The following is a 1,210-nucleotide window of genomic DNA, read 5'->3' as shown; positions in this document are numbered from 1 at the left end:
ACCCACTTAAATTAATTAAACTCTGACACAGTTTGAGATAAAGGTATCAAACCAACTGTAAAATATTCAGAATATTATTCCCTATAATGCACAAGTCTTGGTTTTTCAGTTTATGCCTTTATTGTTTTTGTATATAGTACTGAAACCATATTTTTCACATGTTTTACATACTGTATCCACTTAAATTAATTAAACTCTGACACAATTTGAGATAAAGGTATCAAATCAACTGTAAAAATATCTAAATATTATTCTCTTTAATGCACAAGTCTTGATTATGACTGATGACAGATTATGCCATTATAGTTTTTATATATAGTACTGAAACCATATTTTTCATATGTTTTACATACATTTTTTTAATTATTATTTTTTTAATTCCTAGAAATTAAGCCTTGTGCAACATAAAGGGCATATATTTATGTCTATCTGAGTTAGTTTGGGCTCAAAACATAAAAGCCGCAAAGAGTTTAATTGACAAAAAAACTATGTCTAATGAATGTCAAACGTCAAACTAACTTTACCGCCGTAACTTACGGGTGTTGCCAACTAATTTTCAGAGAAAGTTGCAAAAGCAAGGTCGATTTGTTGCTAAGATTTTGTTGCTAATTAGCAACAAGTATACAAAAATATACAAAATCTATAAATTGCTAAATGACGTTGTGATGTCATTGCGTAATCACAACGCAAAATTGTCACATCATCAAACCTCAGCAAAAAATATATTTTAGATATGTCAATTTAGATTTGTTTTTAAAATAATATGCATGATATAATATTAAAATATAAATAACTGTATTTTTAAATACATTGAATTATTGAAAACTTACACATTTTTAAATGATTACAATTTAAGTTTTTTTAGTAGCTAGTAAACTCTACACATTCTCAACAATTATGCTTTAAGCAGTGTATTAGTAGTTAGTTAGTATGCTACACTCTAAGAAACGTCTGTAAAAATAAGGCACAATCTACTGTTAATATGAAATAATTTTCTGTAATGTTTTTTTTACCTGTATTTTAAATTACGCACTGTGTTTTCGGGGTTACAGGGTTACAAAGGATGATGGATAATGGATAATGTCCTGAAAGATTTTCCATTTTTCTTACAGTGTACTAACTGATCAACAATCGCAGGAACAAGCTACTAACAAAGTGTATCATAAATGAACAATTATTCAATTATCAAATTATTCAATTATTATTATTA

The sequence above is a fragment of the Sinocyclocheilus grahami genome, unplaced genomic scaffold (genome assembly GCF_001515645.1).
Source record: "Sinocyclocheilus grahami isolate Dianchi unplaced genomic scaffold, SAMN03320097.WGS_v1.1 scaffold126.1, whole genome shotgun sequence".
NCBI classification, from domain to species: domain Eukaryota; kingdom Metazoa; phylum Chordata; class Actinopteri; order Cypriniformes; family Cyprinidae; genus Sinocyclocheilus; species Sinocyclocheilus grahami.
Note: the sequence above shows the minus strand (reverse complement) of the source record.